Here is an 18,648-nt window from a genome sequence, read left to right as displayed (position 1 = left end):
TAAGGAAGCAACACATGCCATGTGGGAATACAGACAATGCAGAAAGATACAGGCAGGTAAAGCTAGAGTGATGAGTGTTAGTGTATGGACTGCTTTAATGATGATAATCTTAATTACATCACTGATGAGGAAAACTGGAGCAGAGACTGTAAGGAAATGAGAGAAGCAACCATGTGGATACGGAAAGGAAGTACATTCCAACACAGGAAGCAGTAGTGCAAAATCCCTGAGGCGAGCACATGCTCAGCAAGTTAAAACAAGAGCAATGAGCTGCTGTGACCAAAGGAGTAATGGGGAAAGTGTTAGGAGAGGATGTCAAAGAGAGAACAGGTAGGCAGGTCATAGCTGAGCTCACTGGTTGCATTAAGAATTTTAAATTTTATTCTGAAAGAGAGCTGAAACAATCACAAGGTTGCAGAGAATGACGTCATCTGACTCACCCTTCAAAGGATTCGTTCTAGTGCTGTGTGATGAACAGGCCACATAGAGGCAAGGGCAGAAGCAGCAATCTTTCAGAAGGCTAGTGTAATCACACAGGCAACAGATGATGGTGACTGACAGCGGGACAGTAACTGTATAGGTGGTAAATGGTGAGGCGCTGGATAGATTCTGAAGTTGGGTGGAACAGGATTACAGATAGATCAGATGTGGGATGTGAAAGCAATAGAACTAGAAGCATAACCCCAAGTACGTGCTGTGAGCAACTGCAGAAGTGGAACAGACCAACCAATGCATCAACAACATTATTTCCTGAATATAATCTCTATTCAAAACCAAAACAAGGGGAAAAAGTATTTAACATTTCACAGCCTTTCCTCTCTGGCCTCTTTAACCAAACACTTGAACTTTCTAATTTATTTTGCCTAGTTCTTGGATACTCTGATAAATCATGATTCTCTCTTTCCATAGTTTTGCTGCCTATACACCTTTACCATTTCACACCTACCCCAAATCTGGAAAACAAAAGCCCGTAAGCCTGCCACCAGACTTCCATGAGGTTGGCTATTAAATTTCCTGAACCTACTAATCCAAACCATGTGAGCAGGCATTAACAGTCTATCGTATTTTTGCTTCAGATTCTGTGTCTCCCTCTCTCTCTCTCTCAAAAAATGAATATACATTAAGAAAGATTAAAAAAAATAAAGAGTCTATCGTATTTTTTCTGAAGGTCTGAAGATGGAGGCTATCAACTCTTTAAAATCTTAGCAAGGCAGCATCAAGGAAAGCAGGCGATCGGCCGCACAGCAAGAAGACATAGTAGCATCTCTGGCAGGTGAATAAGGTGTGCGCTTCCCCATGCAGAGCCCCATTACCTCATTAAAGTAAACTGGTCCCACCTGCCAAAGGGGTGTAAGGGTCAAAGGTCATTCAGGGGCAAGGGTCCGGCATGCCTCCTTTCCATGTGTTTGCTGTCTATGGCTTATGTCTGTCATTAGGTTAAAACCAAATGATCGTCAGCCCATAAGGAGAGCACAGCTAGTCTCCAGTCTCTGCCAGAACTTCCCCAGGTGAGTTCTACAGATCATTAACCACCACAGCAGCCCCTCTGAGACAAAAAAGATTCTTTGATCAAATAAAGGTAGGGAATGATCTATCCTACATTTCGTCTGTGGATACTTACAATGCTCCTTCTCTAAAGTTTTTGTCAAGTCCTGTGGTAATCAAACCTCTGTTTAACTAGCATTTCCCAAACTTATTTTACCCACAGGCAAAGGAAACAAGGACCTTAATTAGGACGATGAGAAGATGACTACCCCTTGAAGACACCCTGTAAAGCAAAAGTGTCAAAACTTGGTGAATGACGAATGGGTGACAGAGAGGTAGATACAAAAAAAAGACTTCACTTCTAATAACGATGACCAGAAACAGGAAAACATATATTAAAACAATGGACTTCCAAAGTTAAAAAAAATTTTGATTCAATTATATGTAACCAAAATTATATATTGAATTTTGATTCAATAAGAGGCATTTACTGATTACTGTGTTCCATGCACTAAAGCAAACACCAAGAACAAGAATAACAAACATCAGAGAGACCATTCTTGCCTTTGCACAACTTAGTCTAGGTGAGTCACTACAACTCAGTATGAGATATGAGAACAAGGCTGATGTGCACAGAGGACAGCCATGATTCAGGAGCACAAATACTCGAGGTTAGGAATGTGGGAAGCATTCCAAGAGGAAGTAACATCTGAGCTGAGACTTAAAGGAGCAGTGCATGTAAACCAGGTGAGGAGAAAAGACCATTCAAACACAGCACCAAGGCAGACTTAGCAGGTAAAGGGCTAGGTGAGTCAGGTCAGAGCAATGTAACAAAAAGAAATTTAATAGGTGCGATGGGGCGGTGCCTGGGTGGCTTGGGTGGTTCATGAGATCAAGCCCTACATCGGGCTCTGTGCTGACAATGTGGAGCCTGCTTGGGATTCTCTCTCCCCCCCTTTCTCTGCCCCTCCCCCACTAGTGCTTTCTCTCTCTCTCTCTCTCACCCCCTCCCACTCTCTCAAAATAAATAAACTAAAAAAAAAAAAAAATTTAATAGGTGTGAGTGTAGCATACAAGATGAGGGGATGAAACACAAACCAGTTAAACAACTGTGCACTATGTTCAACTGCTAATGCATTTTAGGCACAAATATTCCTAAATGATTTTAAAATCTTGCTATTTCCAAAAGAAGTCCAGCATTCCAGTCTCATACATAAGAAAGTTATTCTAGACACCAGGGTGCCATGTAATGTGGTAGAATTAAAGATGGTGAAATAAATCCCCTTTTGTTTTGGAACCTGTGGTCATTCAAAAAGGTCATTGGTCCTTTATTCCAGAAAAAACATTAAAAGCTACATGTGAATTAGAGACCACTGACTAGTGTCAGGAGAGCTATTAATATACTCAGGCCTGAGACTTTCCTGGACTCAGTTGAAACATATCCTTAAATACCTGATATTTTACAATTACCTCTGACCTCTCTACAGCCTTCAAGTGATCCAGGCATATTTCAAATACTAGAATTTTTGCAAACATATTTGAAGGGATTAAAAAGTAAATACTAGATTTAAACAGCAAGTTTCATAAAAGTGAAACACCTTTCCGCAGGTCATTGGACTTTTTACCTGTTCGTCTTTCGTACTCTGGCTCAATTAAAGCCTGTTTACTACCATGAACATGTTCTCAAATATACATTTCTTGCCCCCAAGCAAGACCTACTCAGCTCAAAATTTTGACATGTATCTTCCTTTGAAATAAAAGTACATTTGATGTATTCATCAAAATAGGAGCACATGCCCACTCTCTATTCCACGTTATTCTTCTGCAGAGTAGACCCGATTGTGCCGCTCTTCTGAAATGTCACGTCTTGGCCACAAAAGCCTCAGCATGGCCTAGAAGGGCCTCCTAGGTGTGTCCCACTGCTCCATGACCCCTGGTCACACCACTCTTGCCGTTGTCCCTCTACTGTGCCCTCCCCTGTGAGATTTACACTTGCTCATTTCTCTGCCTGGAACGCTTTTGCCACCGACAATGCATGTGGCTTGTTCCCCTGAAAGAAGCAGATGCCTCTTTATCAGTTCGATCCTCCCTGACCAACCTGCATGAAATACAACACATTGCTCTCTTCCTCCCTACTGACAGCACTCAACCTGCTTGAGTTCTTTTGACAGCACTTACTCCACATGAGATATTATCAACTGGAATGAAATTTAAAGAGAACAGATTTTTCTAATTGTTAACTGGTATTCTGAATGCTTAGAATAGTTTGGCACCTAGTAGGCATTCAAATATTTACTCTAAGAGAGAATTAATGGTGCCTAAAAAGTATTGACAGACCAAGAAGAGAACAATGTGATGAGTAAGTCGGAGTCTGGGACACAAATTCAGGGACTACAAAGGCATTGCCTTGGTTATTCACCAACCTTGTTCTACTAGCCTTACCCAAATAGGAGATGATCGCTGGCCAATTAACCCTCTGTGGAAGAACTGGATTAGAGATCACTGATTACCAGCAAAGTGAAGAAGCTGGAGGAAAGCAGAGAATCATGTTCCTCCCTCACACCATCTCAAAACACTCAATCCACTGTTCCTTGTTCGGTAGGCACTCAATAATAAATGACTGGTCTGGAAGCAAGACCATTTTTATTTGACTAGAGAGGAAAGAGGGAAAAGGGAGAGGACATTTTCTCATGATTTGAGCGTACATGACTGCACCAAGGGAGAAGGCAGATATTTGTTGTGGAAGGGAGAGGCAGGCTCTCCAAATTCTCACAAAATACAAATTCCTTGTTATGCCTTGGATGGGAAGGGCTTCATTTCAGGCATGTAGGGGAGAAAGGGTGGAGGGGAAAATGCTCAGACTGTGCTATTTTTAAACTATTTGGTAAGAATGGCTATTTTTCCCTCTGATATTCTTGTACCATCCAAATGTCATGTTTCCATGCACTGCTGTCTGGATGCTATCAAAAGCACTGTTTCGAGGTGAGAGAAGGGGTCATATGCTCATCTTCTCACATGCTGCTACCGCTGCTGATTTTTTTAAAAGCTTTGTGACCTAGAAAGGAGATGTACGGTATGAATGATGCACAGACTGCAGAGAGCATAGGGCGTCATCGGTCTATTTATACCTCCAGGAAGGAAAAAATGAGTACAGGGCAATGACTCTATACTCCATGGACTGAGTATGCAAAGATCATCTGGAAGAAACAATAAACAACACAGCAGGGGAGTCATTTATGTTGTTAGTGAGAAATAAAAGGTGAGGCCATATTCCCATTTCCCTTTGTCTTTCTAAAATTCTGATTGCTTTTAAAGAATTTCAAGGTGATCCCTCATGCTTCCTACTACTGTGTAAAGAAAGCATCCTGAATCTGAGTTAAAGACACTGCCACCCACATTTTAAAAACTGGCTTCACTCCACATGCACATACATACTCACATTTGGCTATAATCTGCAGCCATTTGGACATGCTGAAAATCTGGGGGAAAAGTTTTTCAGGCTTAACAAAGTATTTGGAAAAGCCTTACAGATATTTGTGTGACTTAACTCTGAAAAAGGGGAAGAAATGAGAAGATTTACACGGATTTGCACAATATGGTAGAGAAACATTTTTCCAAAGGTATGTAGTCAATTTCTCTTAAATGGTGATAGATTTCCAGGACAAAGCAGGGGAAAGCACCCAGGCACAGCTGTTAACACTTACTCCTGCATCACTGAAGAATGTAATACCAGGCTTTACATTAACATACATACAACTAGACTTCTAGTTGTTTCTAATGTAAGCAGTATAGTGTGGGGGGCAACGGAAATGATGTTGTCACACTTACCCATTTTACTCTTCTGTCACCCATTTATTTGTGCAATTTCGCCCAGCTTGATTTGTTTTTGGAGTTATTTTGCTAGCAGTGGGCATGGTGTTGGCGACAACCGGTCCAAGTATGAGGTGCTTTCTAAGGCTCGGGATCAAGTGTTTCCTAGTGTAAAATTTACTGATCCACATGGGCTCCAACCTGGAGCCTGGGATTCCTTCATAGGTCACAAACTGCCTTACTTTGAATAAAGTAATATAGGTTCATAATGTAAATAGTTCCTGTCTCTATCGCCACCCAAGTCTTCCCATCATTTCCGAGGCAGCTAATTTAAGGAACGCTTCATTCCTTCCCATCATTTGCTAAAATCACATTTGATTTTAATTCCCCAAGCATGCATAGTCATGCTTCATCACATTCCCTTGTTCCACAACCTGACCTATAAAGTGGGTGAGGTGCATCTTGAATCGTTCACATCAAAGAGAATTAATGCATTAATTCTTTAATTTTGAAAACTCACAAGGCAACATTTAAGCTTGTAACTGTCAACAATTCGTTGTCAAGTCAATAATATCCTTGAACCCACTGCTACATACATGAAACAGTGATGGAGGGACAAAGTCCATGAATTTAAACAGAATATACTTGATCTCATTGACTAGATTCCTCAGAATAAAATGGAGGGATAAAAATCAATACAACCAACTGGTTTTGTTGGTTTTGTTTTTTGTGTAAGCTTCTAAGTTTAAGGGGTATTGCTATCTGTTGTTCATGTGTATTCAGTGCCAGAGGGGACAAGTGGGTAGTGTGAAGGCCTATCAGAGAACTTAATGCACATGAAAACCCAATATCCAGGACAAAGAGGTTGGGAAGGAGGGGACAGAAAAAGCAGGACAGAAATGAAAACTCAGCCACAAATACCTTAAACTAATAAATACTTAGTCAACTTGTGCTGGTCAATTATACAATAGAAAGGAAAGGAATTATAGGATGTATCATCTTTAAAACTTTGTCAACATGCACCACACCACACTGCTGAGAACAGAACTCAGTGTTCGTGTGCTCCATAATTATAAAGCTTTCTTGTCCTTTAACTTTCCGCTGCATAAACCAATACTTAAGATTCTCCCTCCTCCTTTTTCTTCTCTCACATTAACACAAAGAAGTTAACTGCAGGATCCAGCCTTTAAACGGAAGTAAACCTGGCATATGCAAATCAGCTGTTCTTTTCACAGGTTACTGAAACACAAACTCTGGGTGGTGTGGAGGGGAGTTCTGAGGGATTGGGCAAATTTTCTGAGAGGCAGAAGAATACAGTTCCATAAGCAAATCTGCTAAATAAAAAAAAAAAAAAAAGACAAGCAATAATACTTATTTCTCTTTAAAAAAATTTTCATGGAATAGTTTATTTTATGGTTTCCATATTTAATCTTTAATTTATGCTAATACATCTCCAGATAATTTTTAGCACACTATGAGGCAAAAGAAAGCTAAAATATATACTCAGACACGTTTAACTTACATATAAGAAATGGAAGGAGATGTTCTCATTGTGCAATAAAAGCAAAACACAGGAAAAAGCAATTAATGGGCAAATGTTTTGGATCAGATACTGCTTTTAGACTTCCTCTTTCTGTGTCTGTATACTCAGTCATATTGACAGTCATTCATTCCAAAAAATGAGGTATTTCCTAAGAAGCTTTTATAAAAGGCAAGTAATTCTAGTATAACTATTTTCTTATTTTCTCCTCTCCCCAGTATCCTCATTCATGTAGGTAGTCAGGATCCTATATCCAAGTTAGGGGTGAGGACCAGAGTGATACGATTTAGCAATATCCATACAAAGGACAGAGTAAGATTTCTCTCCAATGCTACATGTATATTTAATGTCCCTGAAATCAATTTCTGTAGAACCTCTTCTCACAAAAGGAAACAAAACCCAGCAATTAGTGTTGACAAGTGCTGGCTGTTAATTGGTAATGACAAATGAAAATAAACCAAAAAAATAAATATTAAGAAAAATATTATGTTTTTATAAAATTCAAAACACTTATAGAGAAGTATTTCAATGCGGAATTTTGATTCTTTGAAACTCTGCTCATTGTCTTTGAAGAATTCTGAATGACGATCATGGCCTCTGTCCCTGAAAAAAGCATCCTTCAAGCATGATTTATATCCAAGGATAACTCAACCTGTTTGCTGTGACACTGCCTTTTTTTTCCACACTATTAGTGAACAAGATGATTTTAACATATGTTTTTGTGCTCAGCCATTCAGTGCTTACATTTACAGAGTTAAATTTAAGCATCTACTGCAAATTCAATGTATTAAATTGAGTTAATGATATCAAAAGACACATAATCATACCTTAAGCATTTTTAGTTTTAATTTCCAAACTGCTAGACTGGACTACATTTTTACACACTGCTAATAAGCATAAATTTCAAAAGAACTGGCCTACAATTTCTAATCTCTCACACTCTCCAGTGCTGTTGACTAAATATTTCTACTTGTCCCCCACTTTCCACCATATGGTAGGATTGCAGTTTTCTGTCTCCTAGACATTCAGTGAGGCCATGTGAAATCAGTGTATTCTCAAGTGCTGTGCATCACTACCAGGCAGAAGTGCTAAGAGCCACTATGTGATTTACTGTGTTCTCTGCCCCTGCTCAGGTGATTGGGAAGCATGTGTCAAGCAGAGCTTCCTTTGGAAGTGTAATAAGCACACTCTTCCTGCCAAAACACATGTAAATAAGAGGGAAACAGTTTTTGTTATAAGTCATTAAGATTCTGGTGGTTGTTAACACTGCAACATAACTTAGCCTATTCTGACGACTACCTGGTTTTGACTATATGAAACATGCTGGAAGTTGGGCGGTTGGGGGAGCGGGGAACCTACATTAACTTTAGGGTCCTTTTTTTTCTTTACAGAGAGAGAGAGAGCACATGTGCAAGCAGGGGAGAAGGGCAGAGGAAGAGAAGGAGAGAGGGAGGGAGAGGGAAAGAGAGAGAGGGAGGGAGGGAGAGGGAGAGGGAAAGGGAGAAGGGGGGAGAGGAGAGGGAGGGAGGGAGAGGGAGAGGGAAAGGGAGAAGGGGGGAGAGGGAGAGGGAGAAGTGGGGAGAGGGGGAGGGGGTAGAGAGAGGGAGAGGGGGGAGGGGGGAGAGAGAGGGAGAGGGGGGAGAGGGACAAGTGGGGAGAGGGAGAGGGGGGAGAGGGACAAGTGGGGAGAGGGAGAAGGGGGGGAGGGGGAGGGGGAGGGGGAGGGGGAGGGGGAGGGGGAGGGGGAGGGGGAGGGGGAGGGGGAGGGGGAGGGGGAGGGAGAGGGAGAGGGAGAGGGAGAGGGAGAGGGAGAGGGAGAGGGAGAGGGAGAGGGAGAGGGAGAGGGAGAGGGAGAGGGAGAGGGAGAGGGAGGGAATCTTAAGCAGGCTCCACACTCAGTGCAGAGCTCAATCCCAAGACCCTGGGATCATGATCTGAGCTGAAATCAAGAGTCATACGCTCGACTGGCTGAGCCACCCAGGCACCCCAAGGCCATTTTAATATGAAACATGTAGGGTCAACGGTTAAATTTAATTTGATGTAGAAATGCACATTTGGAAATAAATTTTCAAAATTTATATGTAAGGTTAAGTGGCTCAATGTTTAACAATAAATGAGAGCAGTCAGAGGGGTGAGGGAATCCAGAGATCCCTCATCTGAGATAAGATCTGAGAAAGGGTCTTCCACCTGGAGGTACTAACCCAGGAAAAGTAGATGAAAGAGAAGACAAAGAAATTTCAGAGAATGAAAAATAATTCCAAGTGTAGTTACAAGGGATTGGCAGGGCACTGTATACCATGGGAAGGATCAGGAAAGATATGCTCCAGACCTGAGAACGCAGTAAGATCAGACCTATTAATTTTGAAAGTTTTTGTTCTGTAGTTTGAAGGCAGGGTTGAAGAGAGGATGTGGGAATAGGAGGGCAAGATGAGGCAAAGAGAGGAATGGAGAGGAACACATCACTCCACTAGCTCAAAAATATCCCATGAATGACCATAGCTTACAGAATGAAATGTACAACTTCTGCCACATAATAGTTATATGATGTCCTGGTTTCTTGATCCATAAATTTACACTTCTGGGGCTTACCATAAAGATTTAAATTAAATAAAATATGTAAAATGCTTATTTTAGCAATATGTAAATATGTAAAATGCTTATTTAGCCAGTGCCTGGCTCTGAGTAAGGGTTAACTAATCTAATGCATTTTATTACCCATAACACAAGTAGGCCATTATCCTCAATACCATATCTTTTCATTCTTCCTTTACTAATGATGTTGCCTTGGACTATATCTTTTCTCAGTCTTCACCTGCCCCAATGCCACTCACCCTTCAGGATCCAGCTTAAATACCATTTGCTCCATGAAGACCGTTCTGAATGCTCCCCACCACCAGGAAATAATTTCTTCCAATTCTGAACTATAATATGTTTTTGAACTGCTTCATGGCACTTCATTATAAACAATCTGCTGGATCAAAGATAAATAAAATACAGTGTCCCCCCCCCAACTATATTATATTTTCCTTCAGCCAGTATTACTTCTTATCTCTCCATGTATATTTCCAACAGTACTTAGTTGTAATGCCTTAAATGTACTGACTTGGCTGTTGAAAAACTTAAGAAATTAGATCTAATTCTTACACATAACTGGATTAAATTTCTTAGTATAATATATACAATCTTTATTCATAAAGTTCAGAAACAACAACTATTTTACAAAACTGGTAATATTTTCCTTCCTTTTATCTATAAATAATCAAAGATTAGATAGCTTAAGTAACTATTCTAAAACTGCATGGCCTGTCGATGACAAGTCCTAAAAGAAAATTTACAATCTCTGATAATAAACCCCTGGCTCTTATATTCCAGGAACAGGAAGGGAAGAAAGCTAATCTTCCACAACTGGTCAGAAAGCATTCTTCCCTCCCATGGCCATAAAGATGTCACCAGACATACAGGGATCCTTGTAAACAACTGGCTGTTGAAAAACAGTTTTTCTGCCAGATTCCACCAAAAAGTAAACCTAATGTTCCTTGATACCCTCGTTGTCTCCTCTGTAATAAACAAGCACTCAAGAAGTGTGTTAGTGGGACTTACTGAGGAATAGATGTGCACTTGAAAAGCAACCAGCCCAGTAGGCTCGTTAGGACAACCTGAAAAACTTGGGGGCCTGACCCAGGCCTTGTTGGTTAAGTGATCACATAAAATTCAAAGGAACTTAGGAACAGTTCTTCCTTCCCACCCTGATTACAACTTTCTTGAAAGAGACTCTGACTTTTAAGTCTCTACCCCATGAATTATTTTAGGGCCAGCCCTGAGCCACCAGTAGGATAATGGAACTAACCCACCAATTGCTTTCCCATTATAAACTACTTTGGAATTTATGTCTTTGGGTGGCAAGCTTAAAAATTAAATCCCAATGAGTCCTTGTGTACATAAAAGCCAGGCAATATCACGACTTTAGCTTTTCACACCTCACCACAAATGTTAACTCTTCCAAATATTCCTTGAACAGGTTTTCTCTTAGACCCAAAGCTTAATTAGATTTCTTTGGGTCTTACCCTATACTGTGATGGTTAAGATTTTTCTTATTTTTATTGAAGTGTCCAAACAAAGACAATCAGAAACAACATAAGCAAAAAATTGATTTTGAAAGCTGTTCCAAACACGCAGGAAAATTATAACTTATGTATGGTTCATTTAACAAAAATATGTTGTCACAAAGCAAAGCCCTATGAGATAGTGCTGTCTGTCCCTACTTCTTCCAGACAGACTTATGCAATATCCTGATGTTTAAAACTATTCTGTCATGGAAAATCTGTCTCTAGGGTGGGGGGCAGGAAAAGAGTCCCATTTTCTTTTTAAAGTTATAATTCAAAACAGATAGTTAAACAATACAATAAACTTCTTGTACTTTGCAAACACTTTGAATTATGTATTGCAAGTCTACAAGGTAAAGACAGAAATATGCATTTGAAAGGAAAAACTTAGCACACTCCTCATTTTTCCACAGCATTCACAATGTTGTAAAGTCAAAATATTTTGCTTTGCAAGCAGTCAACAATACTCAGTGATCTGAACATTTTCAAGTGCAATACTTCCTATATCAAATAGTTTTTGATTTTCTTCCAATGTCACTATAAAAATTTAATTATTATTAAGGGGTGATGAAAATGATTTTCCCTTTCATAAACGTAAAGAATCAATACTGTGGGTATCACAAAATTTCATCGATATCTCTTTTTCGATGGACTAGAAGACAAATTGATATAAACAGAATTCATATTGGATGTCTCCCATGTATGTTGACACAAAAATTAATTCAGCGTATTTTTCAACTTGGTCTTGGTCTCTCCAATGATTAAATCTTACTGCCCTCAACTCCTTCCTTCCAAAAGAATCTGAGATAGATGAGGCTTTTTAAGTCCTACTGTCATTTTACGACAATTATAGAAAAAACATATTTTGAAACTAAGTGAAGATTTCAAAAATTTTTTTTTTTTTTTAACTTTTGAAGTTGACTTAAAGACAGAACATATTAAGTGACAAGAGAATCCAAGACTCAGGGGTCTGGCTCAGTGATTAAAAGCAGTTACTTGACTGGAAGCAAGGCACACCATCTCTGGACAGCAGTCCAGGAAACATGCTAATTCAGGACATAGCAGAGTTCATATCCTCTGTTTTGAAGATATTGTGACAGAAAGCTAAATTACTCCAACATTTCTACATTATAGCATATGCCTGCATGTACAGCATATTTATCTGCACCATATTTTGCATTGCTTTTTAGATGACTGACTTTTGAACCATATTTTCTTACATTACTAAAGCACTAAGTACAATGTCAACATCTGAAAATAATTATTTCTGTGTATTCACATAACCTTGGAATGCTGAGAAATGTATTTGGCTTAAGACACAGGATAACAGCCATGACAACTCCGCCTTAACATTATATACACAGCAGACTTCTTTAAGGCAGGAATTACTATGTGGTTAAAGTCTTATAGTAAACACTCAAAAGCTGGATGTGCTGAAGATAAATTGAAATTTTAGGAGGCTGAACACCTGTGAATAGTTAGGAGCTTCCTTCAAAGAGAAATAGGAGTAACTTGGTGAACACTGGAGAAAATGGAAGTAATTCTTTCTAGCAAAATTCCCAAATCCAAGAATAGGAAGCCTTCTTTACTAGATGGAATCGGCCACAGCAGAAGTCAAGAAAAGTGTTAATGTCAGCAATACCCCAGCACGGGTCTGCTTTCAAGACAGTTATAACGAAATAATTATAGGCTTTGACTGGTAGACCTATTGTGAAAAGCAATTTCTTTTCTTCCATAAAAAGTTTAGCTAAAACTGAAAAATAAAATAAAAGGCTTTAAGATGAGCAACAAGCTAACTTACAATTCCGTTCATTTCAAACTTTGGAGCTATGGGCTCTGAAGGATATCCACCACGACGAACTATAAACTGTGTGAGTGAGAACAAGTCTTTACTTTCTACTCCAGGCCTACCATCTATAATATTACTAGAAACAAGTCAGGATTGCTGAATAAAGGAAGGCTGAGTCGGGTACAACACGGTGCCCAAATGCTCGCCATGACAAAATTTCACTAATTTGTAGCAAAAATGGAAAACTAAGGCCTGAAATTTTGTCTTGAGCCATCTACAATCTCTAGTAGTAAAGCTGATTTACTTCACATCACCCAACGCTCTGAATTTTTATTTACACGTTCCAGATGTGGAGTCCATACTCAAAGGAATCACATAGCATGCAGCTCAGAAGATGTCTTAAATTTTACCAGCACCCCAGGCAGGAGGGAAAGAGAAGGGACAAGAAGTAAAGTTACAACTATTATAATTACACAGGAGGAAAGATTTAAAAATGATTTTATCTAGGGGCGCCTGCATGGCTCAGTCAGTTAAGCACCTGACTCTAGGTTTCAGCTCAGGTCAAGATCTCGTGTTCCGTGGGTTTGAGCCCACATCAGGCTCTGCACTACTAGTGGGATTCTCTCTCCTCTCTCTCTCCCTCTCCCCCACTCACGCTGTGTCTCTCTCAAAAATAAAAACTTAAAAAAAATTATTTTATGTATCCTGCAAAAGAAAAGCGCTGTTCTAAGGGGGATATTAGTTCAATTTTATTTAATCCTACCTAAACCTTGCTAAAACTGGAAGTGAGGGCTAATTTGCATTTATACAGAAAAGGTTTCGCTATTAGACACGGACTATGAAGAAGTAGTTCCTATTTTCAAACATGCATGTGGTCTTTATTGAGAATTTAAGCCTCTCCAGGTTTAAACTGACTTCATTCTTTCCCTCTATAACAGAGTAAGATATTTTTTACAAAACGCCCTAAGCTCCTGAGAATGTGTGCCTTGTGGAACTTAGGCAGAGTAGAGCAGTATTTACTCACTATCCTCACAGAACAAAGGTGACTAGAAATCAGAATCCTAGAGATACAATCATACATATCTCCTGATAAATTCCAAGTTCCTCTGACTAAATATTTCCCTCCTTAATCCCAGACACTATAACTGTCAGTCATTTTCTGGTCTGTTATTCCAATATGAAAAGTCTGACTTAAGCACCATAAAAGTCTTGGGAAAAAAACATTTTTGAACACTGGTGGGCTCAGGGGACGGATAATGGAATATGACCCTTTCACCCCTAAAATGGTTTCTTGGGAACAGAAAGCAGTACATATTTTAGTATAACCCTCCTGAGCCCCCCATTCTCCCAGGTGGTGCCAAAACATCCAGCAGCTGCTGGCTATCAGGGTATCTGAAACCTTCAGAAGAGTCTTCTGAAGGATCAGGATGGATTTAGAAATCTGTTAACCCCAGTGTTTAAGAAAATTTGCATATAATTACTAGGGGGTTTAGTAAAATGCAGATTTCAATTCAGTAATCTAAGGTGGGGCTTCAGAGTCCATATTTCTAGCAGTTCCCGGGCAAAATCTGACGCTGCAGACCAATGAACCTTACTTTAAGGAGTAAGGATCTACTCCAACTTTCCCTATGTCATTTAATCTGAGGGGTATGACAAAAATTCCTCTGCACCAAAAATCTCAGCTTGCCCAATAGCAGACAACACACATACACATGCGCATGCATAGGAGAAAATTGCCAGTTTTCTTTATTGACCTTGTTTGTACAGACCCAACACTGTATTGTATCAAGAGTGGTTAGACCACAATTGTAGTCTGAAATCTGACCGTTTCTACCTTTGTATCTTCACTACAGTATGAAAGCATCCATGCACTTCTGATGTAATCCGTAACAATAACTGTGAGCTGAGCAGAGGAGACATAATTACTACTTCAGAAAAGGAGAAAACAGATTGATCAAGTTAAGCAATTTCCATGGCATCTCATAACTCACGGGAATCAGATTCAGGAATGAGGCTCAAATTTTGACATGCCCTCCCCTCCTCCCCCCACTTCCAAGTCTAGAATCTACCCACTAAAACAGTGCCTTCCACATCACCCATCTTCTACCTCCCAGACATGTTTTCTTTGGTATTTATTACACTATTTTTCCCACAGTTGTATTAAAAAAATAAAAAAGGAATAGCAATGTCCTATATTGTTTGGTATTCACTATTTCAGAATATGCTGCATTCTAACTGAATTTTTTAACCTGGAAGAAAATCCTAAATTCTGCTGAATGACTTACAGCTGGATAGAAGAAAAGAATTAGAATCCTCAACACTTGATTTAACAGTGGAGAGACACTGTTGATCAACCTGAATACAAATGCTAATCACAGATCATCAATATTAGTAACTGAGTGAAAATGTGCCACAGTCAAGAATCTCACAGTGACACCATATAACAAAGACTGCAACCGGGACTCCCCATGGCAAAGTGAGAAATGAGAGGTATCGCCTCCCTGTCCAAGTTATTCTCAGAAAGAAGCTCTTTCTGGAGTATAACTTCAAGAATCCCAGGCCATTTCTGCTTTGTTTGCTGCTATATCCCAGCACCCAGAAAAACGCCTGGTTTATACGACGCGCTCCCTGAATATTCTTTTTAAAACAAATGAAGAATTAAAGTTTTATTATAACACAATGTAATAAATGTCAAAACCTGTTTTAAAATGACACCCTCATTTCTTTTGTTAAAAAGAACCAGCATGCCCAAAATGGAGTCACTTCCGTTAAGCCCCAGGAAGACTTAATATCTAACCTAACTGCAGCTCCAGCCTCTCCCTGGAGAGGAATTCTAAACCAGTCAGTCTGGAATCTCCTGATCAGCAGGAGAGAGGCAATCTTCAGGATAAGACCCCCTGCCCTTACCCCTAAGGGAAGGTGACCTTGCCTTTTTTTTTTTTTTTTCTTTTGCTGGTAACTTCCTTGTCCTTTCCATATCTGCCTATAAAAGCCTTGCAGTTTGTACAACTCCCAAGAGCACCTTCTGTGTGTCAGATGGGATGCTGCCTGGTTTGTGAATCACTGAATAAAAGCAACTAAATCTTCAAATTTACTTGGCTGAATTTTTGTTCTTTGACAGATTTGGTGGCAGCAGCAGGACCAAAGGAGACTTCTGGCAGCTTCTGGGACAACGAGAAATACAGATGTGGTGCCTTTAAACCCTTTGAGTTCTCTTTCTCACTATTTCCAAAGACTGAGGGTAAGTTCCTCCCACTTCTGGGCTTTGCTCTTTTTCTGTTGAGCTCCAGATCTGATTAGCTTTCGCACAGTTCCCTTATGGGATTGGAGACCCAGCCCTTAGCTCTATCCCCAGATTCCACCAGATGAGAGCTGCTGGGGGCGGCTACAGTTCCCCATTTGTTTGGAATCTGTCTGCAGTCCCCATTTTGGGGGTGGGGGGAGTCTGCTGGTTCAATCATCTCTAATCCCTAGATTCCATGTAAGGAACTGTTTGTTGATGGTCACCTGCCAGAGCTAGACTGGATCCAACTTAAAGCCAGACTAGGTCTGGGATCAGACTGGGTCTGATCTAAGCGTGACAGAGTCCAGTGGGAGGACAGAGTCCAGTGGGTGGCCTTCTTGAAAGTAAAAAGGCAAGTTGCTAATGGAAATCTTTTAAGTCAAAAAAACCCCAAACATTGGTGGGTAGGGGTCAGGCATTTAAAAAGGCTGTTGAGTGCTCGCCATCTCAAGAAGACTACTGAGATAGGAGCTCATAGGTATGAATTTTGCTGTGGTAAACCCAAAGATGTAGCAAAAAGAAATGGGATGTTTTACACGCAAAGGGTGGGTAGGGCCACCTTCTGGCACACTTGGCTTGTAACTATAGTCCCAGAAGCTGCAGATACCTAGCAATGCTAAATGGCAAAATTTTACTAAATATAACCTATAATTACAACGGCCATTAAGGGGAATGTTCCAATTAGAGAAGATGGTTCATTTAAGAAATGCACTTGAAAGCAAGGGATCCCAAGTTGAACAAACAGAATAGGATGCCGACTTTAATTAGTATGCAGAAGCTTCCAAAAGGCTTCAAGATTGCAAAACAGCTTCATTAAAAGCATTGTTACAAAAGGCAAATGAAAAAAATTCAAGACACAAGAAGTACCTAAACAGAAAAATGACAGGATTGACAGAACTCCTACTGCTCCCTTCTATCCTTCTTTACTTGAGTACCCATGCTTTACTCATTCCAGGGCTGAACTGCCTTTCCACTCTGAAGAGACTATTAGACAGTTACCTTTCAAAATAAAACTACCCAGTGTTGCAATGAACCTCCCCAGGTATCCTTCACCCCTTGGTCAAAGACTAAACTCAGGTCCACAGTTAAAAGAATTTCCTGAAACTAAAAGCATTTCCTAAATCTAGGGAAGAACCAAAAAGTGTTTTTGAAGAATTTAGTCATGATTGGGGCCTAGATTTGGCTACCAGATCTTTATCAGCACATTGGTAGGACCTGCTAGAGCCCAAAAAGGGATACAAGAAGATGCCAAAACCCTGAAGATGGTATTTGAGCTCCTTGGTTTTCAACCTCTCAGGGACCAGAGAAAAAGAAAGCTTGCCAAATAGCTAAACTTTTACAAACCATTCCTAGAGTATTTCCTGCTTGTACTGACTGGTCTATTAAACAGACTTGCAAACAAACAGAAAATGAATCTGTGGCAGAATTTAAAGCTCCTTTGGAAGCCCATTTTCTATGGTATTCAGGGTTCCATACAATAAATAAGGTCACCCAGCCTGCTCCAGCTGCCTGCTCTGTAAATGGATTATCTCCTGAGATTAGTGAATTGATAGAAAAGGCATGAAATAGGCTGGGAGGTCACCAGCTTGGGGACCCATGACTACAGCTGAGCATTTTGAAAGGACACTGGAACAAGACTGCAAACAAAAACTTGCCAAGCTATTAGCTTTACGGCTACAAGGCCAGAGACCCAAAACAACACCTGGGCCTTACATACTGCACCCCTCTAGGGGTCCATCATCAAAATGGCCATCCAAAGATGGAGGTCTTAGCTGTAATCAACTGGGACACAGAAAAAGAGATCTTCCTCAAAAGTCCTATGCGAATACTTCTCAAATGTCCTCACACTTATTTCCAAAGGAGGGAACCCCACTGGGCCCCTCCCGCAGCTGACAGGGCTCTCAGAGTTCTTCAGTAAAAAGTTACCAACAATTTCCTTAAACAGTCAAGGGGAAACTAAAATTAAAATTAATGGGAGCCTTGCTAAATTTTATTGGAGCTATGCTTTCTACCTTAAGCCTTACCCCCCTAGGACAACAAATTGCTTGGAGCAAAAAGGAAGTTTCCATAGTGGGGGTATCTAATAAAGCTCAGAGAGAATTTTTACCTCAACCAGTACAAATAATTCTGCAACACATTCATTTTTGCTATGTCATACAGCCCAACCAATCAGTTAGGTAAGGTCTGCCTTTCTAAATTAAAAGGGCTAATACATTTTGCTCCAATGGAGACCTCTCCTTAGAGTTTCCTGACCAACCCAAACCTGCTCTTATATGTTCCTTAGTCTGTCCTTGACCTAGAAGAGGAAAAACTTCAACAAAAGTGCCTGAATTTAATCAAGGTACCCGAAAATCTGTGGCTATTTCCAAAACTGACATTGGAAGAATGAGAAGTACAGAATATGTAGAGATTCAGATACTAAACTTATATTACCTCAAGATCCATTCAAGCCTGAGGCCATGCAAAGCAAATTATTCCCTGCACTTGTCCCTGTAACAAACTGATCTTGCCAGTCCAGAAACCTAATGGATGGGATGGTGATCTGCCCAGGATTTGAGAACTATTAAGAAGATAGTTATACCCCATTTCCCAGTCTTTCCAAACCTGAACACGCTTCCGTCACAGGTTCCACCAGACT

General features: G+C 40.1%; 1 protein-coding gene across 4 annotated transcripts in view; it reads right to left on the bottom strand.

The window, feature by feature from the left end:
- PDE3A (phosphodiesterase 3A) overlaps window positions 1-18,648 on the bottom strand; it is a 316,135-nt gene that overhangs the window by 229,719 nt on the left and 67,768 nt on the right. The window contains exon 1 of one of the 4 annotated variants that reach the window (XM_060658213.3): window positions 441-491. The exons of the other annotated variants lie outside the window; for them this stretch is intronic. The gene's annotated coding sequence lies outside the window, so the exon portion shown is untranslated. Of the gene's footprint in view, window positions 1-440; window positions 492-18,648 lie in introns of those variants that run through there. 4 annotated transcript variants of the gene reach the window in all.

Source organism: Panthera onca, chromosome B4 (assembly GCF_046562875.1).
Source record: "Panthera onca isolate mPanOnc1 chromosome B4, mPanOnc1 haplotype 2, whole genome shotgun sequence".
Lineage (NCBI taxonomy): Eukaryota > Metazoa > Chordata > Mammalia > Carnivora > Felidae > Panthera > Panthera onca.
This window is presented reverse-complemented; position numbering and strand designations above follow the sequence as displayed.